At 50.2% G+C, this 22,712-nt stretch overlaps 1 protein-coding gene across 8 annotated transcripts in view; it reads left to right on the top strand.

Annotated features, from left to right (window-relative positions):
• The window catches only part of LOC126572711 (peripheral plasma membrane protein CASK), a 213,379-nt gene that overhangs the window by 81,936 nt on the left and 108,731 nt on the right, over window positions 1-22,712 (top strand). For 2 of the 8 annotated variants that reach the window (XM_050232247.1, XM_050232246.1), the window contains exon 1: window positions 12,463-12,779. The exons of the other annotated variants lie outside the window; for them this stretch is intronic. The gene's annotated coding sequence lies outside the window, so the exon portion shown is untranslated. Of the gene's footprint in view, window positions 1-12,462; window positions 12,780-22,712 lie in introns of those variants that run through there. 8 annotated transcript variants of the gene reach the window in all.

The following is a 22,712-nucleotide window of genomic DNA, read 5'->3' as shown; positions in this document are numbered from 1 at the left end:
GTAGCGCCAAATATTTTGAGCATAAATTACCTTCATAACGGAACGGAGGAACGGTGGCGAGGAGGCACCACATAGCACTTGCGTGAGTTTCGGTCAAAGTTTAATCAATTTCCTTATCGAAAGATAAGCGCCGCTACTGCCGATGCTTTCCGAGAGAGGGGGGGGGGGGGGGGCGAGCTGTAGCTTCCTTCGGAACGGTTCGGAGGACCTAGAGACCGGAGAAATCCGTGGCAAAGACACATTTGCTGGCCGTTCGGGGACCGTTTTTGGGGAAACGGGGAGGAGGAAGGAGCCGGGGAGTAGAAATGGCTTATTATAATCATCCACCATTAGCTTTAATTAGTTGACAAACAGTTAAAGTTGATTCAACGGTTTATGCTGCCCTCCATCCTTGTGTGGAAGGGCACTAGGGAGCCTTGTTGCACCTTTAACCCTCGGTTGGGCACCCGGGTACCCGGGTACCCATTTCAAGTTTCAAGGAAAAGATGAATGCCTTCCCGTCAATATTTTTTTACGAAACTCCGGATCCCCAAAGTACAACTCAATTCACACCGATTTCGCTTTTGAATTGTTTTGATATCTCATATTTAAAGGTAATTATGGGCCGATGAAATTAACACCCGCCCAGTGGCACCCGGGTACCCGGGTACCCCATACGTTGGCTATGCACATGGGCTATGTTTATAAACTCAAAACAACACTTTTTATCAACATTTATCAATGTGTTCGTGTTTATTAATTGTTAATTAGAAAAACTACAACATTTTTTTGAAAATTTCATTACGTTTTTCAGCTTTTCAACGAGCAACAGGAGAAAAATAATCAACATATTTTGAAACCTTTTATGTGCAATTTAAATTATGTATTATTTCTCAAACTGATTAAAAATGGTGCGCGTAGTGTAATTTTCTTAACATATTAGTAAATCATACACTAATCTTCAACAAAAAGGGTTTAGGCGGCATTTTCGTAGACCACAGAGACCAATATACATGGTGCGTTCAGAAAGTGATGAGACTGGATTTTTCCTGACGAAACGGTTTGAGATAAGGTATTGAATTTTTTACGCCAACGTAGAGATAGGATTTAGCTATTCAACGCACTTTATTTCATTCGCCTATGACAAACTGAAAGAAAATGGGACGTTTTTTCGTGAACCATATTTTAAGTTGATTTAATATCGTAGAACGCCCCCTTTCTATGAACCACTGGTACAGCCCATCACGGACCTCTTCCTGGCACAGAGCACGCAAACAGAAATGTTTGAGGACTTGATGAATTACTGGCACCAACGGAAAGTTTTTCTGTAGGTCCGGTTGATCCGCGCCAAGAAGAAGGTCCGGATGATCCGCGCCAGACCAATGGTCCATAGAAAGGGGACATTCTACGGTGTTACATCAACTAAAAACATGGTTCACGAAAAATCGTCCCATTTTCTTTCAGTTGGTCATAGCGGAACGAAATAAAGTGCTATTGATAGCTAAAACCTTCCTCTTCCTTATTGTAAAAAATTAAACACGTTATCTCAAACCGTTTCGTCAGAAAAATCAATTCTCATTACTTTCTGAACGCACCATGTAGCAACTGGTCTGATCTCGTAGCTCAATTGTGCCCGATTAACTCAATTGTTTATGCCTCAAAAGTGCCTTATGACAATTCAAAACTGATTTATTCGAAGAAATCAATAATTTAAATAACATATTTGCTGGAAAATTCGATCACTTTACGATCGAAATTTTACTTTACTTTACTTTACTTACGAAATGACCGTACGAAGGCGTACGAATGTATTGTCTTCATTGTTTTTATTGTTTTTTATTGTATTTTGTTGTGATTTTGAAACAAAAACACGTTATTAATACTCTTAAATTAGTTCTAGTACACTATTTTTGGTATAAAACTGATAAAAACAGCGGAACAATAACTTAACTATGCAATACACATAAGTGGGGTACCCGGGTACCCGGGTGCCCAACGAAGGGGTAAACGCCGGGTGCCCAACCGAGGGTTAAGTGGCATTAATCGCGATGATTGTTGGGTTGGGGGTGTGCGTGTGCGCCCATTTCATGACCGTCATCATGGCTTTCACGGAGGAGCTGACTGGTCTGTGGCCTGTTGAATGTCGTGATGTCGAGAAAATCGAACACCATTGAGAGGGGCCACACCTTTAAGGGGGAAAGGTAAAGGGAAGCGCATAAAAGGTGGAAAGGTACAAAAAAGGAGTTGGCAGGAGGTGGTAAGCAACCGAAAAGCGAAATAATGTTTATCCCTCAGCGCCATGGAGAAGGTGGTGCGCAGCTTCCTCAGCCTCATCCCATGGACTAACCCTTATTGCAAGATGCATAAAAAGAAAATGGATGATAATCTGCTTGCTCATCGCCGGCGCGGACGCCGGTGTCCCACACTGCGTTGCGTGCTCGTTTGGGCCACGCGCCACCCCACGGCCAGAAGGGGTCGAACCGGTGCGCTGGGCGATTTTCTCCCTCCTCTTCCCTCCCCTTTTTCCCACCGTGAGGGTGTTGGTGTAAGTTTTAAGTGGGCTCCCGCCGCTGGATTTTCGGCAAGCTTCTAGAGCTCTCCAAAAACGGCTGTCGACGGTCCCGTCACTGGCGTGCATCAGCAGCTCGCTCGGGGAGCAGCTCGTAAAGGAGATTTCATTAAAGGATAAACCGCTGATGCCTCCGACGATGCCCTGCGGGTGAACCATTCGGTGGGATAAAAGCGAAGAAGCCGAAGTGCCCAGTCGTCGTCGTGCGTGGTGGTGGTGGTGGTGCGCATTATGATGCGTTAGAAATTGATATCGATAGTCATTGCAATTAATTTACTTGATGCTGGCTTACATTGTTACACTTTTACATACTCTCTCCGATGATGGCTAAGGGGAGGGGGGGGGGGGGGGGGGTGGGACGAGGACCGCATTGTTGTTCGCCACGGCTGCTCCCGGCCAGAACGATCTCCGTCTGTGTCGTCGACAGTATGTTGTTGTTGGTTGCTCGGCATCGGGTTGTAATTACTTTTTATCGTGGCGATTATAGAACCGTTGTTTGTGAAGCGATCGAGCGAGCGATGACTGAAATCAGTGCGTGTTCCTTTTAGACAAAGGATTGCGAAAGAACGCGAAACACGATTCTGCTTGGTTTGTGATTGAAAGCCACGGCTCCGTTCGTGGTATGTGTCCTGGAAATGTCCTACCAGTAGCCCCCGGGATGGCCAGGAATTCCAGTGATTCACTCACTAACGGCCTGATGTCCATCAGCATTTGCAACGTACCAATTCCCGCAGACGCAAGAGTGCAGGATTAAACGAATGATGGGATGATGGGTAATATAATAAGTTCTCTCTCTCCCTCTCCCTGGCTAAGCCTACCACAGGATCGGGGGCATATGTGGTGGCTCGCTGCAACCGAACTGCAATACGAAACCTGGCCACCTGGCCTGGCCTGGCCTGGCCTCGATTGGTTGGTAAGGTTTCCCCGAGTGATATCGGTCACCGTGCAGCCGGATGCTTCCTGCTTTGTGGAGCCTTCTCGCACGGCAACGTTGCAGTGTACGCTGCCACTGTGTGTGCCAGAGGTTTCTGCTTCAAGAAATCCTCGACAAACTTGGGACGCGCGGTGTTTGAGCGGTGTCAACAGGTACTGCTGACTGGCAGCTTTTACATTTCCTCTGGGAAACTCTGAACGGAAGGTGTCATCGATTCAGAGATGGTGTTACATTTAATTTCCTCCAGTTTGTATCTGTCATGTAAACCGGTAACTAGCGACCGGCAACAGCACAGCACACCCCGGTCATCACACACATCCACACAAACACACACTCCTCTTGCTGCAGCAAATTTATGCATACTCCACGGTCCACAGTGAGAGGGGGCACGGAAGCTCTCACCACACTTTAAGTGGCCCGGCGATCGGTGGACGGTTGCTTCTGGGGTGCAACTTGTTTGAGCATGACTTTATGGAGATATTGCTTCGCTTCACTTGTTTCTCTTGTTCGATTTGCTGGCCAGCACTGCACTGCATGTCTGCCCGTCTGCCACCTTGCATTGCTTGCTTTGTAGGACGGGAAAATAGTGGGGAAATGATATGCAAATCGATTGGAGAAAATAAAAAGAAACAATAATGGAACCGAAGCGACTGTTCTTTTTTTACCACACAAAATGTTGCGCGTATCTCAGATCAGTGTCTACGACCCTGCCGACAGTGCGCTTGGTGAGGAGTAGGGACAAATGATGATGCCATTCAACCCAGCTGCAATGGCCATTGTTGCACCGAAAATAAGCAGCTGCAGTTCATTCAGCGCGCTGCCATAGGAAGGGGTTGTTTTGTGCATGTGAACTCAAAATTGCGTCCTCCACATTTTCTCCATTCCGAAGATCATGATTGTGCTGATGATGGGCGATGGACGATGGAGTGGTGGTGGCTGTGGTTTCGGTGGAAATTTCGTGCGATTATTTGAGCACACACTCACCATGGTTCCACGACGCGATGGAGGGGGGGGGGGGGTGCGATGGCATCCATATTATGCTAGCAGCTCAAACATATTCGCCTCCGTATGAACCAGAGACATACACGCGCGGTCGCGCATTCTTTCTTCTACTACTGCGTTGCTGCTGTTGCTGCTGCTGCTCCTGATGCTGTTTGAATGAGCGAATTCAGTCTGCGGTTAGAGACAGACAGAGCCACTGCAGCTGCTGGGGACTTATGCAAATGTGAAATTACGTTTTCGAGCGTTTGCGTTTTGTTTGAACCCCTCCGCAAGAAACCATGTCCGAGGCATGTAAGCAACCGCGAGAAATCGTCCAACCGCTTCGTGGCAGCGTTGCATGATGAGTAACGCCGGCGAGCTGCCGAGAAACTTTGTCCTAAACTTGTGAGGGAGTACTTTGGTTGCTTGCGGATGGTGTTGCCACCGCTACCAAATGATGATGATGATGTGGACGATGATGATACGGAATGTGCCGAAAAAGGGGGAGAGAAGCGTTGCTGGTGAAGAGAAGGTGCTGCATTGTTGCTGCGACGAGCAATATTTGCAGCCACGGGAATCGGTACCATATGTGTGGGCATGAGTGTGTTGGTCGGTTTTTTGGGTAACTTATGCTCCGGTAATGCTGTACGATGAATGCATTTTCATACAACTTCTGTCAGCCACTCCCTTTCTCCCACTCTAGCGCCCTCTGTGGATGATGGAGCCTGATGGGGTGGCAAAAGTTTTCGAGAACACATTCCTGGGGAACTGTTTGATCAAATTTAGTGAAACGGAGTATGGCATTGCCTTCAAATATGCAGCAATCGGATACGAAGCACGGTGCACCGTACCGCTTTGTACAATTATTGCAATACCAACAATACCACAGCAATCATCCACCAACCATTGAGAGTTGGACAATGGGCTTTAACGTCGATAATGATGTCGTCGAACATGTTTAAGCGACTGCCATGTAACGGCCAGGGAAGCATAGTGTTTGCTTTGACTGAAAGAACATTTCTGTCGGTCTTTCCTTATATTATTGCTTAAGTAGGAAGCACCGTATTGGTAAGGAAGCAGTTCTTTAGTTCCACTATATAATCTGCTATCTGCTTCACTGCAATTCACTATTTAGTCGGTTCTTCTGGTTTTTCGTATTTACAGTGTAAAGTTGAAGCGAAGCGAAATTTACTGTAAAACAACGAACTGGATGGCAAATCTTTGAGCCAGCATATGCAAACGAAACCAGCAAATAGAAACGCGGAGGTTCGGCCGCGTAATGATAGTGAAGGAAAAGCACTGAGGATTGTGGCTAGATTTATTCGGTTTTGTTTGCCTTTACTCGAGCCATAGGAGCGTGGCGAGTGGAAATAGTTTTTCCAGGAATACATTTGAAACGACCGAAAAACGCTTGAAAATCCTACGCTGGAAAGCGTAACTGCGCGGTTCCCCGCTAGCTGCAGCTTTCATAATGGGGCCCAGGGAAAACAAGCCTTACAATCTGACCGCGTCTGGTCAGACGGTAAATACTGCACTGATTAGGTAGTATTCGAGAGACTAGGTCTCTTCCTGATGAAAGTTTTTTTGGTCCAAACTGACCACGCTACGTAAATCCGAAGGTAACATTCTGGAACTGGTTGGTCCAGAAATTCTGCCCAAGAAACAGCACAGCATTGCTGGCAGTAGTGGGGAAAGACTCGGTCACAGATTAAACTGGCCAATTGCTATCGGAGTTGTAGCTTGTGGCCTGTTATTAAATTGTGTAAATGTGTACTTTCAGTCAAACGCTCAACTGTGGGAAAAGGAATTATTATTGTTTCGCACTGCCGTTTGATGGCTGCTAAAAGCACAAGCTTTTAACCTGTGAGGAACTGGAAGCAAAGTTTCGACAGATCGTTTCTGGACTAGTTACAATGGAAATAATGTGTAGTGAGGGCTGGTCGCGCTTGTTTTAGTGTAGGTTAAACATTATGGATTTAGGAAGTAGGATTTGTGAGACTGTTCTACTCTTTGTTTTGGATTTGTAAATGGTTTTTCACTGTTCTGTGTGAGCAACTTCATTTCAAGTGCTGATTGATTAACAGAATGTGTTTGCTGACGAGTAAATCGAAAACACTACAGTTAACACTTTGAATTCTTTTCGTTTCAGGTAAGAGTACATCACTTCTGGATATGCATTTGGAGAAAGAACTGAAACAACTCCATAACCAGGTATTTATAAATCATAATTTTATGAAAGACCTTGAAGGAGAATGTTCGAAGAATGTGTCGAAAAGTACTGTTCTAAGGAACTGCTATTGATCCACCAAAAGTGCTTCATATTTTAATTAACCAACTGAAGTCTGCACGCCTTCATCACCGCCATAAAACTCAAAGCGGATTGACCCCTACTGTGCGTCAAATTGAAGCACCACGCACCTTTACGGGGCGCATGGTGCTCTCTCCTTGATTCTCGTCGGTATTGGCATAGTTTCGACGTACAATCTGCGCGGCGAAAGCATGGTATCACTCCCCGCATGGTGTAGCCTTCTTCACGTTAATCGTCTTCCTTGCTACCGTGCATAGTACCAGTCGCTACGGTAAGAAGCAAGAGGCAACCACTTAGCCCCCACGAGCCTCCGGCAGACACAACATACGAACGCAATTGCCATGGTAATTGGCCCGTGCCCACGACGTCCCCCAAAAATCTCTTAATGTGTCCGTTTTACGAGAAACGGTTTTAAGGAAGCGTAAACACTTGTTTATTACGCTCGCTGCCGCGCCTGCAGTGTCAGGGTTCGGTAGTGAATGTTTTAGTGCCGGGCAATCTGTGATGCTGTCGGATGTTTTTGTAGTGGCCGCGGGGGTGGCCCTAAACAGGGAGTGGAACTGCTCGGTGCAGCCAACGGCTTTGTGTCGAGCTGCTGCTGCTGCTGCTAAGGTAGTGTTCAGTCTCAGGCCAAGCAGAAATTTGAATTAATAATAACCAGCAAACCAGTCAAATTTGTTGAAGTGCTCGACTGGTGGATGCGTGTTCTGTTTGTCAAAAATAGTAGTTGTTTAAAGAACAACGGGTTTCGTCTCCATCAGTTCCATTTCTTTCTTAAATGTTGTATGTAATGAATGCTTTTTATATTTAAAATCTAAAATAGTGAAGGACTTTTGTTTTTTTATAGAACCTTTTCGTAAAGATAATGAATGATTGTTGGATTTTCTATGTGATGCATTAAATTGTACCACAAAAGTTCACACACAGGCTGTTCAGTTAACGGTTTAAGGTAAGCTTTCAAAATACAAAACAAACCGCAAATGTGGTTTCACAGCAAGCAGCTTACGTTACGGCCCATTGAAATTCAAACTGCCAGTGTGCACTCGCAATCCACTGATATCAATTAATCCAACAATCTCAATCGCTCTATTCAACATTAAACACCGCGATGCGCATGATCCTCGCGAGTACGTGCCCTGCGGTTCGTTAGTGAGAAATGGCTGCGAAAGGTTTCTGGCGAAAAGCACAAACAGCCCAAACAAATCCATCGTTAGCTTATTGCACTAGCTCGCCTGATCTGGTGCTCTCTGATCGGGGACAAAAAAGGACAGCGGGGTATAGATCGCACCGAATCGAACCGAGGCTGGTGTCGCGGCCCCATTTCCGTGCGGCTTCAGCTGGCAAACATCAAAGCAAACATCTCCGTGGCGTTGGTGGCGACGGCTGCGTGGTGTGAGGGTGTAAAAGTCGAACCGACGACCACAACGCGCACCACTCGACCCCCCGCCCGCGCTTTCCAATCTCCGATCTCAACCCTCCTTTCAACGGTAGTTTGTTTAGACTTCATTAAATTTCAATCAGTTTATAATGGCTGTTGGTTGCGCAACAAATTCGAGCACTTAAGATGTGTCTTGTTAAGCCGGAGGCCTGAGCCAGGGTGGCAGCGGTCGGATAACGGTTGGGCGACGACGGTGGGTGGGTGTGTAAAATGTGAAACAGAAGTGACGCCACGAGTGGTGCGAGCGCGCTGTAACAAAAAAATGTGTGCCATCCGATTTGCCGATCGAACCGTCCCCCGTCTGATGCTGCGATGGTAGATAGGAATCGCGGTTGCCGTGGAAAGGGGTGCACACCAACGGCTCCGCCGCTCAAGTTCGGTATTTTTAGGGGTGATGGTTGAGGATTTTCGGGACACTGTTGGTGGCAGATTTGGGTTTCTTGGTTCACAGCACACCCGAGTGCTGGTGCCATCGCTTAGCCAGAAAGAAATAAAAAGAGAGAACCCAGAAAACACTTTCACAAACCCCCACTCCCCCCGGGGTAACCGAAGGAGTAGAGGGTGCTGATCGTTGGTAGTGGCGGATCAAAATCAATGAAACAGTAATTACGCTTTAAAAAGAGCTTAAAGGAAAATGTCACATGGTAGCGAGGGAGAGGACGGACACCGCACCGTTCCTTCGCCCGCGATAAGCCGGAAAACCGCTCTCATGATGGAGGCGCATGGTGGTTTTCGTTTTTTCGCGCTTTTTCCGTGACTTTTTACCGCCGCTGCTGCCGCTCGTAGATGACTTTGTGACATTTTATCTGACATTGGGTCGGCATTAGCGGCCGTGGTGCGTACTGGCACACGCACAGCTCACCCCGAAATTCGATCACAAAAATGCTCATTATCTTATTGCAAGGCGTTCCCGAGCGCACCAGACAGCAAGACGTGAGCGTGAAGACGATGGAAAGGGGCTGCAAGTGTGTCACGGTTTGGTCTCGGCGCACCCGCACATGAACGTTAAAGCGTCGGTGGATCATTTAAAACCCATCAAAAAAGTCGAAACACATCCATCGAGCCATTCCCCGGGGTGGGGGGGGGGGGGGGGGGAAGTCGTGGTCGTGGTTTTGGTTTTGGGTGTTGGGAGCGCGCGTGCTGATGAGCGCCACCGCCACGGTTCCTCCCTGCCAATTTCTAGTCACTCTTTTCTCCAACCACCATCCCCCTTCCCCCTTCCATCTCCCTTCCACGAAGGATGGGTAGGAGAATTATGACTTAAATAACTCCCCATAATGAAGGATAATAATGTTCGTTTAATGTTGTGCCGTTGAGGGTACCAAAAGATGCTCGACGAAAGAGAGGAAAGGAAAGAGGAAAAGGTGGTGAAGGGAGCCAGCAAGCAAGCAACCAAACGTCGCTCATTTCGCACCGGGAACCGCCGGGATTGGTGGCACTTTCCGTGCGGTGCGGTGAAAGCGAAGAAAGCGAAGCGAACGAAAGGCTGTGCTCGTCCGTTTTTCTGGCTTGTTTACTGGGCGTTATTCTTCGTAGCCATTGGTGGTGCGGGGGGGTGAGCGTTGAAAGGGAGTCCTTTCATATTCACCCTCAGCCACCGTGTGCCAGCGAGAACTTTCCGGCGCAAATCTCTGTGTTGTGGCATCACACATATCAAGGAGAGCGATGGCATGACGCGCGCACGGCTCTGATGAATTGATGGCAGAGCAAGGACAGTGGTGGGAACGTGTCGCGAAGGTGGAAGTGGGAGCGAGTGAAAGAGTAATTCCATTCTTATCTCTTGTCCTGCGGTTTCTCGTGTGTCGTCGCCGGTGATTGACGGTGACGGTGTTTCCCTTTCCTTGTGCGTTGCTTCGGCAGAAGAAGATGCGCGCGTAAGGTGCTTTGCGTGTCTGTGTGGTTTTCGGGGTGGGGATTGGGGGGTGACAGGGTGGCCTGGTGCCTGTTGAATCACGTACGCTGCTCGCTCTCACTCACTAACACTCTCTTTGTTCCGCTGCCCAACTTGGCCGAATGTTGCGACGTTTTAATTCGTCGTCGTCGTCGTCGTCGCCGCCGTAAGCGACCGACGGACCACCTCCATCATCAGCGACGCCTTGTCAACGCCCCTCTGCTGAACCCCCCTGCAGGGCCCTTTTTGGTAGGTGGTTGATTTATCGATTTTTCTCCCCAAAGATCGTGTATGATAGGGAAGCATGGTGTGACATTGCACCCGCGACTTTCACCGGTACGGGCGCCCGCGCGAGAGATAGACAGTGTCGCCTTCTGCCCTTTCTGGATTACACAAAGCTCTATCTATCATGCTGTCTGCTGCTGCTGCTGCTGCTGCTGCTGGTGTGTGTGCGTGTCTTTGTGCGTTTGTAGTTGTTTCCAAGTACTTTCGGTAACTTTCGAAAGGTCATCTCCGTGGCGGTCTAGGATGAGAGACCTTCGCTTATGCTGGGAATACAGGTCATCTGCACATCTGAATCGAGGAATGCAAACCTCGAACACCGGAATTCCATTACACCTGGAGTGTCCTGGGTCGATATCGCGATGAGGTAGGTCACCTGCGATGGCGCGCACAATCCGCCCGCATGCGTGCATATTTTTTATTCAAATTTTTAATTTTCCTTTTTCCTCTTTGATTTTTTTTAGTTTGATAATTCATTTCGCCCGCCATTTTTCGTTCGATGCACTTGGCCGGACTGCAGATTGCGGTGCGGATCTGCATCCGTCCGGCTGCAGTGGTTCCCTGTTCGCTGATACCACCATCCCGTGCCAATCCGTGTCGATTGCCAGCGCTAATTTTCGCACCGCGTTGATCAGCTGACAGCGTTTGCTTTTTAGGTTGAGCAATCTGGGCCATCCCGGTGGACCAGGCACGGGAATTGTGCGAAAAGCGAAAATCGAAATCGCTGGTGACAAGGTTTTTGGGTTGCTGCTGCTGCTCCTGCTCCGGAGTGCCACGTTTGGCGCGCCGAGTGCGCCATTCCAGAGCCCACGCGCGCTGCTCGCTTTGTCTGTGTTTGTACACGAGCGCGAGCGTGTGCGTGGGCGTTTGCGTGACCAGGCCAGCACCGCCACCTGTAGTTGAAAGGGATACTACGGGCAAGTGCGCGCTTGTCGAGTCGTCCATCATCAGTAGCGAAGAGAGAGAGAGAGAGAGAGAGAGAGAGAGAGAGAGAGAGAGAGAGAGAGAGAGAGAGAAAGAGAGAGCCCGAACATGGTCGCTACATGGAAAAGCCTTTTGCGCCTTTTGCTGTGTGTTGGTGAGGTTGATGTCGCAGATCGGAGCTTTCGCAGCTTCCATTGACGATGATGATGGCCACGATGACGGTGGCGATGACTGCAGTGATAGCGCCTCCCAACCCTGCCCTCCAGAATCTTCTCGGCGACTCGGGAATCATCGTCCTGATGGCCCTCGGTTCTGCTGCTACTACTACTACTACCACCAGCACCTAGTACTACTCACAGCATCCAGTCTCTCTGCTCTGCTCGGCTCAGCTCAGCTCAGCAGTGAGTGCGCAGGTCCTCTGCTCAGGGTTTCCGTCGTCTAGGCAACATTTTCCGATCTCTAGGCTCTTGGTCGGAGTATCAGAGCAGAAGGCGAGCTGAAAGGTCACCCGGAATGAGATAGTCGGATGGAAAGAGTAAGAGCGAAGAGCGCTCGAAAGAAACCACAGAGAGAGAGAGAGAGAGAGAGAGAGAGAGAGAGAGAGAGAGAGAGAGAGAGAGAAAGGGTGAGAAAATGAAGAGTTAGCCCGTGATGGTGGCTCCCCGAGAGTGGAGTCAGCGCTAGTGTATGTATTGGTGTGAAGCATCCATATGTATGTGAATGGTGAACGGCTTACTCTTGTTTCCACCGGATGCTGGACACGGGGAACCAGGATTGCTCTTGCTCCCAGCTGGCAGGTTCACTCTCATCCGCGAAGGTCCTTTGTGACTTTGTGATCTGTTTCTTGGTATCGAATGGAACAGAACGATTCTCTGCTGAATATGGTCGATGGTGAGAGCAACAAGGATGTTACAAGGCTGGTTGCGAGATGGTGACAGCGCGGGAGAGCGTCTGGGAGTCTGGGAGTCTGCGCTGATGCTGGATGCTGATGAGAGATGCGAACGAGCGAGCAAGAGAGCCGCAGAGAGAGTGTGGAGCGAGAAATCGAGCGACACTCTGAAAACGAAGATTCCTCCCGATATGGTTCCTGATCCAAGCAGCAGCAGCATCAGTAGGCCAACCATTCCGTCGTGCGTGAGGAAGGACAAGTGTGATACGAACGTAGCAACCCGACGGACCTACGATTCCGGTTCGTTCGGTACGGTGCGGTCCCGTTTTCGCGCTGTAACGCATACGGTGTGAGGCAGCATAGACGGCCGTAGTGCTCAGCAGCATCCGCGGAACAGGGACGACGACTTCCAGTCTCTCCAACCCCCCGGGGGGGCCTCCTATAGCGTCGTGTTGCTCTCGTTGTCTGTGTCCGTATCCGAGACGGTAGGTGTGTGTCTGTGTATGTGTGCGTGAGCAGCAGTGCGTTGTGCAGCAGCAGCAGCAGCAGCAGGAGTAGGAGCAGTGCCCGTGTTCTTGACGGAGGTAACCGAACCACGCGGAGAACCACCTACGGAGGAGGCTCTAGAATTCTTGCCTGCTCGGCCAGAACACGTTGGCCGCGTTCAGTTCAGCGGAAGCCCTTCAACCGAAAGGGTGCCCACCACCGAAAAACCCCGGGCTAGGCTGGGCAGTCAAACGGCAGTGTAGCTCGTGAACTGTGGTCGCGGTGGCCGTTTTGCTTTCAGTTTTCTGGAGTTCCGATCGACGGTCCAGAGCCCACGTTGTGGTGGTTTTGTTTTTTGCTTCGTTGATTTATGTTAATCCGCGCTTGGCCAACACTATGTTTTCGCGTTTCGATTATTTTCCAATCGTTTCCGGATTGTTGTGTGCACCGAGCGTCCATAACCGAAACCATGGTTCGGCCACTTCCGCGCAACATGGTCGTCGATCGTCGTGGGCAAGCAGCTAGAGGACAGCGCGAACGGAGGTACCATTCAGTGATTGTTCAACCGGGGCGACCGTTGTCCTGCGTGTGCTACCACGAGTTTCCTGCACGAACACAACGCTCGTTCTGGCTGGTTGGTCCCAGCACACAAACACTTGCGGCGCCACGTAAACATCTTTGGCCGAGGGCCGAGAGGTTCCGCCTGGTTTGACGAGGATGTTCCGCGGGTCGCCCACCCTTTGCTGGGGACAGCGTGAAGACAATACGAGTTGTGGGTGTGTTGGGTGTTCTGGTCGGCGGTACGGTTGTGGATCACTAGCACGAGCGCATCTCTTCACTCTGTTGAACATTTTGCCATCGAATGGTGGTCTCCACGTGAAAGCTCCATCACGGTTTCGTTGTTCCAGTGACGGTACCCAGAGTGTGCGAGTGTATGTATCTGTGTGTGCGCGTGCTTTGAGCTCACGGGAATCATCATCATCATCGCCAGCAGCAGAAGCATCCTACACGTCGTATCACAGAGGACTACACGGGAACAGGGAGAGGGAACTCTACCAGAAGATAATGATGTAGCACAAGGTCTTTCCATCAGCGCGTGGCGCGATACCCAGTGTGCGCGTATTGTGCGACGGAATGCGTGTGGATGAGATGTGCCTGGCATCGATTGTGGATTTGTGAGCGCGCTCCTCAGTTGCTCGTGTTTGTGAGTCGGGATACGGTTCGTTGGTCCCACCATCTTTCAATGCCTTTACTCGTGGTCCCAGCATGGAAAAGCCTGATCCCGTGTCCCCTTTCTTCACTTTCAATGGTCACTGACAATAACCTCCTTCTCTCTCTTAAGATGGAATCGTTTTCATTGGTAACTTCGATTGCGAACGATCCGATGGCAACGCTTTCGCTGCAAAATCGAGTTGGGAATCGGGTTCGGGACTAGAAAACCAACATCGCAACCACTCGGAGCAATAATTGCGCGGACCGTTACCGTGGATGATTCTGCGGCCTAGTAGAGGCTGGCGCCTAGCGTACCCGGAAACAGATGCTACCAATGGTGTGCCCAGGCGGCGGAATGTATGCTTTCCACATGAGCCTCGAATAGACCCCTTCCCCCCACCCGCCACTAAAGGAAGGGCGCGAGGAGTTTGGGGCTTCGAGAAAACTTTCCACCGTAGCATGCGAGAAAACCACGCAGCGCGCCACTCACCATCGCGAACGCACGCAGGTTACCGGGGCAGGGGGTGGGGGGTCGGTTTTTGTTTGGCGTGCGGACAAAATGTATGTTTAGCACCAGCAGAAACTCCAACTTTTTCTCCGACGAAAGTAAGACCCAAAACCAAGGGGGGAGCGCGGGGATAACCACTGTAACACCTCACCACAACCCGCTGAAAACGAGCGGACAAATAGCCCTGGGGGGAACAAAAAAAACAACGGGGAAAAAAGAACGGGAACGAAAATGGAACGGAAGCGCAAAACTCTTTACCCAAAAACCGACCTCCAATGGTCTGGTGTGGAAAACTTTGAATTGTGTGTGCACAATGGACGGGAAAGTGGTCCGTTGTTCAAGGTTGCAACGCTCGCTTGTGACCATACTTTGTGGTCGCTGTGGCCAAAAGGGGGGAAACGTGTAGTGTTGCAGCGAAACCAACGTCCGCTGCGTGGATGCTGCGTTTTGGACGATGATTCATAAGTTATTAGCGCAAGAGCTCGATTTTTTAAAGATCTTTACTGTTGCTTATCTACTTGGAACATTCTGGAACTACTAGAAGAGCAAAAGTGTGGTGAATGATACTAGAATTGAATTGTTTTCACGGTTGTTCGTTGTCTTAGAGTAGAGGCGACTCAGAGCTTTGGTTGTTTTCGATTGCTCCTCCGCACTGGCAACCAGCAACGAAAGATGCTTCGATTCTCATAGTCTACTGAGACGCAACCCATGTGCGGCCAGCGGCAATTCTCAGTTTGTACGAATGGACGTCCACGCGGAGCGTCAATCTCTAACACTTTCGCGAATCGCTGACCAACCTGTTTACGCTCGATCGGTTATCATCATCACCGAGCGGTTACTCTGGGTAGCTCCACGGTCGTTTGTTTGAAACTCAACCCTTGTCTTCACTTCTCTCCCCCGCTGGGATGTCGCTGGATTCAAATATCCCCCTTTGTTACGTGGGTTTCGAGCAAGAAGTTGAATAATAAAATAGAGTTAAAGGCCCGGGAGCCTTGGTGTCTTGTGAACCCGGCTGGTGGCATGGTGAAGGTGGCGGGTGGGTGGTTTTCACCTTCTTCGTACCATCCTTCGTGTGGCGAACAGTCGCCGTTTTGGGTGGCACATCGGAGGGACATCACCCACTACCTCGCAGAGAACCGCAGAAGAAGCCACGGATCACGGATCATTTTCCCGCGCGCGCCACACATAAATGGCACAAAAGGTTAACCTTCGGGTCTTTGGGAACGTTGGAATTTTCGTTTCACGTTTCACGTTTTTGTTTCCACTCCACCACCCTACCACCATTTCCCTTAGTAACCGCACGGAATTGTCGGATACATTCCACGCCTGGCGGGGTGCGCCGCCGCTTCAAAGCGCGCGGCCGAGCTTAGTGGTTCGCGCGTTCCGATCGGCCAACCGGCAGATCACAGGCCAGAGGGAAGAGAGGGTGGTGGAGAGGACGTTACCGTGGTGTGTCAGCGGGTAGGTTACGAAACTGACCCCGTGGGTATAATATTCATATTTTTATTTTATTATTCATCGCCCCGCCCCGGTCGTGTGCTTCTCATGTGCGTACCGTCCGTGTGTCCGAGTGGAAAATGGACACCGTGGCTCCGTGAAGGGGAACAGGGGGGGGGGGGGAAGTTGAGGCCTCGATGCTTTGCTTTCCACGCGCGGCGCGTTGTGCTTCACTGGTGCACGGCGCTCTCCCACGGTGGTAGCCCGGAATCATCAAACTACTATTCCGAAGGGAATCTCGGGCGACCCCTCTCCCATTCCCTGCCAGCAGGTGACTCTGCCTCGTCCGTGTCCGTGTGTAGCATCTGGAGGAGCAGGATTTGTGTTTTTTTTTCTCTCCAGTGTTTTGTTTTTTATCCGCTTTCTAGTGGTACGGGGGGCCAGTGGGGCTCTTAGCGGTTTAGCTCCAAAAACGGAAGCCCTGTTCGCCGTTCAGCCAATGCGACCAGTTACCTAAGAGCCCCTCGAGCACTCTTCGCTTCCTCTGCTGATGCTGGGATGATTCCTCGAGGCCAGTGCTCCCCTCCTCCTGCTGCTCCTCCTCGTACCGATTCTTATGTAATGCCACAATGAACGGAGAGAACATTTTCGCACATACCTTCCGGGGTGGCCAGAGAGATAGAGAGCAGAGAAGCTGGGGAAGGGCTGGCCAGCCCGCGCTAAAACCTGGCCGCACCGATGGCTTCTGATGGTGTGTGCGTTTGCTGGTTTTTGCCTGCCTGCTTCTTCTTCTTCTTCTTGTCACATTTCCGCAGATCGCCTATCCGCAGGCACCGGGGCCTCTGTTTACTTTCCCCGATAGAGGGAAGCTCTACCGCCGAGTGGACTTGCGAGAATTGCGGTCCTGTGCTCGAACTACCTTTTTTCGGTCGACAAGGTGTTTAACGCGTGGCCCGCAGGGGTCCCAGGAAAGGGCGGGGGGTGGGGGGGGGGGGGGGTGACCAAAGTAAATAGAACGAGTCGACGCCGAGGCCGAGCCCTGCCCGTTGGCATTCATTCGACCCGAACATGGCCGCTGTCCTGTGTATAGGAGGAAGGTTCTGGATGATTTAAGTAGCTGAAGAAAAGTGTGGAATCCATCATCGAACATGGACCCCAAAAAGGGTGATCCACGAGAGAGAGAGTGAGTCAAGGGGGTAAGACGAGAAACAAGGGTATACGCGGATCTGTGGATTTGCCAGAAAAAAAAATAACCAGAAAAGGTTTTGTGGCACAGGAATGTCCGCCTGGACTGGTTCCTGGCGGTTCGGTTCTCGGTTCAGCGAAATGCGTGCACACACGGCTGTGTGTTTGTGGGAAAGGAATTAGCAAGGTAAATGGCTTCGGTGATGGGCTTTTGAACTTGTCAAGAAAGCGATTGGCGGGCGCCGGTTCCTTCCTGTGTGGGCATCAACGAATCCCTGTTCCCTGGTATTTCCAATATGAATATTCATCCTCCCTGGGGAGGATGAGGCCAGCGGGTGCTTCAATTGCTTCTCGCTCGTTATCAAACCCCGGGGGTGTGGTGGGAGCGAGCGGGGCAAGGTAGAAATATTTGTGAAATTTTTGTGAAACTGCTCGACAGCTGCTCGAGCCCCCGGGGAAGATGCGCTACATGCGAAATTCATTTGATTTATTATCCGAACGAACGTTTGTACACTAATCCCTTCAGTTTCCTTCTGGTGCTGTTGCTCCTGCTCTCAGTGCTGATGGTGTCGTTCGAAAACAATTTGTTCATTTCCAGTCGAATCGTACGAGGTCTGTTCAGCTGCGTCCCCCTTTGGTGTAGCTTCTTTTTGGAACATTTGTTCTCGTTGGTGTTTTTTTTCTGTGCCCTTGTCCTGGCTGGCTGGCTGACTTCAGAACCAGCGCCACCGTAACTGGAACAGAGCAGCTTCATTGCCGTCGCCCGGGTTTGGCTCCTTTCGCGAAAGGTTCGGCGCAAAAGTTATAGGATTAAAATCGAATAAATATTCGTTACACGGTGGTACTACTAGCGGAACCGTCTTCGATCAGCATATTGAGCATATGCTGGTGGACCGTCTGTGGAGCTGAAGTGCTTGACACACGCGCCTCTGGCACACATTGGCTACCGTTGGTTCTGCGATTGAAGTGCGGATTGTCGGACGGTCTAATCTCCTTAATGGTGGTGATGCAAAAATGGAGTTGTGTTCATGTGGTTCGCGTCAGACAGTTTCTTAGCTTAGAGGTGGGTTGACGATTGTGTAGCCGAAAAATTGAAAACAAACAGCAGGTTCACAGTTTTAGTACTACAGAGAGCCAGAGAGAGAGAGAGAGAGAGAGAGAGAGAGAGAGAGAGAGAGCGAGGGAGAGAGAGCTTTTTGAAATACATTCGTGTTCACGTGTTGTTTGTGATGCTCGTGTTGCTGCTGGATGTCTTTTGAAAGCAGCATCTCCTTTCAATTTCTCCTCAACCACCTAACCACTTGGCCAATCTTGGTCGTGGCGCAAAATGAAAAGATACACTTTCTAGGAAAATGTGATCCCTGTTTGGTTGTTGTTTTTTATTTGCCCTCAGACCACTTTTAAACCCTTTCCCTGTTTAAGGCCAATCGCCAGACATTCGCACAAACGCACAGATAAAGTACCAGCAGACGGCTCTGGGCGTTTGAATAGCGAAGCGAAGCATGATTTAGCAACGCGCTTTCCACTTTTCGCGCTTAGTTCCACCGCCACTTAATCCGCTTATTCGCGTGCGGTGAAAGGCCGTGACGCCGCCGCCGTCGCCGCCGCCAGAGAAAAGCATATTTGCACCAAACGAATTAATTAGCCACCGCACTTTTTTCGAGGGTCTACGGCTCAGTGTATACGGTCCTCCGACCGAACCCTGGGGGGACGAGAAATTGAAACAAGTTAATTAGAGGAAGTTTCAATTAAGAGCGCTCGAAAGGGCGCGGAATCCAGGGTGCTTGTATATAGATGCTATGGATACACTCGTTTGACGGAGACACACAATGTTTTGGTTTAGAGATTCCACTGAACGTAAAACAAAAAAAATGGAAGTTGGAATTCGTTCTCAAGAGAACGGCATTTTTCACGTACTATGCCGTCGTCGCAATGGCGCTAATTGTGAGGAGGATGTGTTCCGCAATCGCAACGAGCGGAGGTCACTTCCTATGATCCGGCACCTTCCTTATTGAATTCTTCATTATTATTCATTCCATCGATGGCGCACGCTCGGTTCAACAAAGTGGCCTCCGTTTCCAAATGTTCTGCCGCTTTTGCCAGGACACGTTTTCTGGGCTGCAGCATGCCAGCACACTGTTCGTGCTATTCGTGCTGCGCTGAATGTCCTTTCTGGTTTTTTTGGACCCTTTTTTCGGGTGCATTTTAGTTTCGTGGCAGTGCTGTGTTGCGAGAAGCGAATAAGGGAGTAATTGAAAACAGTTCACGGAGAGTAGAGTTTGATGGCTAGAGTCTGCAGCACGTTTTAAAGGCGCACTCCCTCTTTGGTTAAGTAAGGCACAAAAGTTGGACAGTTTAATCTGAGTAGAGGAATGTGAGGAATCTGAGAGAACGTAACGTCCTTTTTGGGGCGGATAATTCTAACTTCGTCTACAACGACGACGACGACAACGACGACGGCGATTGATCCGAGAAATGTGTAGCACCACCACTGGCAGCTGTGGAATGATGCTGAGTGCCTCATCCTTTGGTTGGCCTGTTTATTTTCCAATTTGGGCTCTGTTTGAACTTCCAGTGAACCGTGTTTGCCTTCCCATCAGCTGCGCCGTGCCGTGCCATTATGGGCCCGTTGCCCGTTGAAGCACTGAACGCTGCGTTCGCAGTGGCTGAACCCCGTGGAAAAGGGAGGTCAGAGGGTGTGCCCGCTAGTATGTGCATGCAACGAGCTATCACACTGGCCATTTCCAACGCAGCGCATCCTTCTGGTTGGAGCCGAGGCCTCGCAACGTTAAGCTGAGGTCAGCTCATTGTGTGTGCTCGCCAAAGGGGGGGGGGGGGAACCATCCGCTCGAAGGCCGCTCCGACTCTCTGGCGTGTCGCTTGGCTATTTGCCGCTATTTGGATAAGGCATCTTTGGCCGAAAACTGGGCTCGCTAGAACAATAAACTCCAGCTCCAGCGATTTTCGGTCGGCAAAGAGGGATAGTGTCTTTGGTTTAACCCCCCGGCCAAGTTCCCGGTAGTTTGATTCCCAAGCTCTTGGATTCACAGCAACAACAGCAGCGTAGGCAGGCATATTCGGAGGCGAAGAAATGTGTTTGATTTCGACTGATGGCTGGCCATTACAGGATTTCGGGAGGCCCTCTTCCATTTTCCAAATGTAGTACCAACACAGCTCGATCGATGGACAGAGGGAGTCGTGTTTGGATAGGAGGCGTGTTTAAAACTTGCACATCTGGCCCTTTTTTCCCGGAACTCCGGAAATGTGTTTATGTGTGCGCGCTGCAGGATTTTATATGAAAGTGGTTGAAACTACCGAAAAACCGAAACCCTTGCTGGGCATGGCGGCCATACACTTCCGCTTCCGTTGGTTTCTGCTTCAGCAAGGCTTGCTCACTCGGTCTCTCTCTACACCCGTTGGATACCAGAACAAAATGGGGAATCATTTTATGGAACTGTTGGAGAAACTTGGGAAGAACAAAAATGGGCGGCGCACCAGGACACAGGACTTACAGCAGCTACCTCAGCCCAGGGTCCCAAGGGAACCTCCTGCCGTATCCTGCGACGGATGCTGCGGAGAACCAATTTGAAACGTGTTCCCGCCGCCGCACGGCGATGATTGAAATGACAATTTGGAAACTTTCGTGGTGCCTTCCGTGCCATGGAAATTGAAACAACTTTCCAGTTGCTTTCTGCGGGGAAAAAACTCCGGCGCCCACTCCAGTACTCTGGCGCATTAGTGCGTGTAACGAACGAGGATATGAGAATATCGTCGTCGTCGTTGTCGACGTTCGTTTGCTCGGTACAGTACCCGGGCACAAGGTTCCTTTTCCGTTCCGGGCAAATGTTGGTCCACAAAACCGGGGAAGTATCGTGTCGTTGGAGTGTTTGTGTTCTTGGAACCGCCGTCCAAGTCCATGTTCAGATTGGCCATATTGCGGTGCCGTGGGTGTGCTCTCTATGCTTCGCGGCTCACTTAGTCTTCGACCTGTCGCCGGGCTGGGCGCACGCACGCCCGCAAACCTGGGAGCGGCCACAGATGGAAGTGAGTTCAATTCCGGATGGCTCTCAGGTTGTCTGAAATCCGCACGGTACGATAAATCTTTCCGCGCACCGTGTCGTGTTCCTCCTCCTCGTTTGGCCACCCCTTTTTCGCTGTCTCTCAGCGGTTCTCAACGTCTTGTGATGCAGGCAGGCAAGCAGGCAGTGATTTGAAACTGTAATCATCTTATCAATGATTAATTTCCTCTCTCAACCATCGTGCACAAGAGATGGGCAGAGGGGGGGGAGGGAAACAAACGTTACTTCATTCGCTAATTCCCGCTGCTCCTCCGGGGTGGCATAGGGCTCAACTACTCGGCCGGGAATCTTGGCACGGCGACCGTCGGTGCGCCACCCTGCTGTGAGGCAAATAGCGTAGCGCTCACGCAGTCTCTAGACAAGGATATACGGAACACCGAGGGGAGTAGAATGGGAGAAAGAGAGCAAAATGAAAGAGAGAGATAGAGAGAGAGACACTTCCGACGTTTCGAAGTGTATCGACAGTCCTTCCATAGGTATCCCTGAGCCCCTCTAGTATTTGGAGGAGTATATTTCTTTGATGCCTTTTTCCTTCCCGCCATTTTCCTCCCCATTTTTCCCATGTTGTGCTGATGGTAGGCTTACGGGATGTGAGACTCTCGACAACGGTTTCCTACGGTGCGACCGGTGGCCCGTATTTTCCGCGCTAAGCGAAGAAGAAGAAGATGAAGAGACACATGTGGCCGCATACGATTCCGGTCCGGGCAACATGAATAAACATGAGCAGCAGCAGCAGCAGCAGCAACATACTTGTGCGAGCAGTCATGAACATATCGACGAGCAACGGGACACGCTGCTTTCGCTCGACAAAATCCGATAGACATTCCCTCGAACACGAACGGAGCCTGGGCGCGATTTACATTACGATGGTGTGCGCCTTGTGGTGGTGCCGCCCCCCGATCTATCGATGGCTTTCCAACACACTCGCAGGCTGTGGAAAAGAGCGCGCTCATTGGCCACGGATTTGGAACCGTTTCTCCAACGCAACGCCGTTTAATACTATGACAGATTAGACTAATGCCTGGGCGTGTGGGAAAGAGATGCTTTTCGGTGTCGTTGTTGTAGACGTTGTAGAAGCCAAAACAGGTGCCACCTCCCGGGGGGGAATGAAGTTCTGATTTCTCCTGTAATTACCCCATGCCTGAAGCGGGGGGGGGGGGCTGGTTGGTTTTATTTGCTTTCCTGGAACGCCTCCAGTTACCGCTGTGTTTGTCTTTCCAATTTGAAGTAAATCATGGCATCCTACGAATTGTGAAGTCCTAGCGGAGGGCTGTTCCATTCATTTTAGCTCGTTTCGAATGGCAATTGCTGGGTGCCAGGCCATGGGACCACTGGGCGATCAGCCGTTCACCACGAGATGGATTTTGTGGATCAGTCAGCCTTACGTTACCGATGAAAGAGCGATATCAGATGGACAGAAAGGCAGCATATGATGGTCCGTTCTTTTCAATGCACTTTTCATCCCTCAAAACCCTAAACGATTTGCTTGATTGTCGTTCTTGCGCTGCATCATTTCTCTGGGCGCTCTCCTCTAATCCTCTACTATTTAAGGCTGACCGCTCTGGTTTCCCCGCCCGGTTTGCAACGGGAACGGGTGTCAGTGTTTCTGT

The sequence above is a fragment of the Anopheles aquasalis genome, chromosome 2, assembly GCF_943734665.1.
Source record: "Anopheles aquasalis chromosome 2, idAnoAquaMG_Q_19, whole genome shotgun sequence".
In the NCBI taxonomy this organism is placed as follows: domain Eukaryota; kingdom Metazoa; phylum Arthropoda; class Insecta; order Diptera; family Culicidae; genus Anopheles; species Anopheles aquasalis.
This window is presented reverse-complemented; position numbering and strand designations above follow the sequence as displayed.